Below are 2008 nucleotides of genomic sequence, written 5' to 3' on the forward strand. Positions count from 1 at the left end.
TGGCTCTATAGTCTCCATGCTGGGAGGAGGCTGATGGGAATGGGTGCTGGATTAGCCAACCCCAAGGCCTGCAATGAGATGCTCTTTTCCCTCAAGACTTGGTTCTTTGGGGCTTGTTTTTGGTTCTGACGGTTGGCAGAGCAGGCATTGAAGGCAACCATTTTGCCCCCATGACTTGAGAGGTCATCTGGGAATGGAGCCAGTTTGTTGTTTGATGTTGTCTGAGATACTAGAACCAGCTGTGCCTGAAGGCAACTATTCTTGGATATAGCTGTTATATCAATAAATAATAATAATAAATTATTACATTTATATTCTAAATTTTTATATTAATGTAAAACATTAAATATGAGAATATATTTGATAAAATACTTAACAGAGTAGTTTATGTACAAAATGCCTATATTTTATATAAAATGGTATATATAGTTTTTTGTTTGAGCCCCCTTAGGCTCGACTTAACTTCTTTTTCTTGAGCAAGAGGGGCCTTGGTGGCAGAGGAAATAGAACTCAGAGTTTAGTATCTGGCCACGCAAGTCCCATCCTGGTGCTGCTGTGAATTTTATTTTTACCCCAGTCATTTCACCCTATGATTAATCTGTAGAATGCACTATTGTGAAAACTGAGTCAGACGTGACATGTGAAAGGTCCCACCATGGAGTAGGCTCTCGGCACACAGTCCTGCCTCCCTCCTTCCTTCCACACACTTACATGAAGATTGCAGAAGCTGGAAATGGAATCCCCAGCAATGTTTTACTATGGCATTTGTCAAAAATCCCTTTCCCTTAGACAAAGTGCTCTTTGGGGCCAAGGACTACATCTGATTTATTTCCATATCCACAGCCCATAGAGCATAGGTGCTCAGGAAATGTTCGGGTTAGAGCATACTGTATTTCATCCATCCATTTAACAACTCTTTATTGAGTACCAGCTGTATGCCAGATATGTGGTAGGCCATGGAGATACAGAAATGAATGGCTTAGAGATGGTCTGTCTCTTCAGGGGTGCACGATCTGATGGGAAAGACAGAGAGCGGTGCACGATCTGATGGGAAAGACAGAGAGCAAAGAGACAAATACATTTAAAACGCAATGTCAAATAGTAAAAGGACCATCAAGAAACCACAGTGGGGAAGGGATAGAGTTTGTTTTATAGGGTGCCCAGGGAAGACCTCTCTGAAAGCAGATATTGAGCTTAGCTAGAATGCTAAGATGCCCACAGGGGAACAGTGATCCAGATGGAAGGAACAGCAAATACAGAGCCCCCAGGTTGGTCTTACATGACCTATGCACCGGGAATGCCTAAATAAATGAATGAACCTAATACAGCACTCCTAGGCCAAGAACATTCCACTCAACCAATGTGAAATGAAAAAAATACCCTACTTAGGAAAATAGGCCAGTTTGAGATTTTCTGTCACCATAGAACTTCATCTTGCTGCCAAACCCTCTGAGAACGGTTTCTGTCAAAGAGATGATATCTTGGGGGAAAAATGTGCCTGCCCTCCAGAATTTCCAGGCCTGGCCTTGCTTCACCTGCCCCATCAGTCCCACTATGCGCCAAGCCTCCGGATCTGTCTTCCCATCCACCTCACTCCTTCATCCTCCCACACAGCCTCTTCGAGGTAGGGACATTATTCATCTTCCAAAGACAGACGCTGAGCTCAAGCAGGTGAAGTACCTAGCCAGGATCTCTCAGGGTGAAGAGGAAAGAGCCCAGGATGTCTGGCCTAGAGACTAGTGAGCCCAGCGCCCTCCAGCTGCCAGTGTGTGCAGGAAAGTGCCCTTGGGGGCTCAGAGTCTGCTGGGACATCTTCCACGCAGGCTGGCTTTGCTGGTCCCACTGTGGTACCTCGAGCCCATGCCTTAGTTTTGCTGAAACTCAGTTGTCCTACTGTGGTTGCCACGACACCTTGTTGGCTTGTGTGATCTTGGAGGCAGTGGTGCAGGCTCTGGACCTAGGGAAGTCCTTGCTGAACGGTCCTTGGAGCCACAACCATAAGAACAGC

The sequence above is a fragment of the Lutra lutra genome, chromosome 9 (assembly GCF_902655055.1).
Source record: "Lutra lutra chromosome 9, mLutLut1.2, whole genome shotgun sequence".
NCBI lineage: Eukaryota > Metazoa > Chordata > Mammalia > Carnivora > Mustelidae > Lutra > Lutra lutra.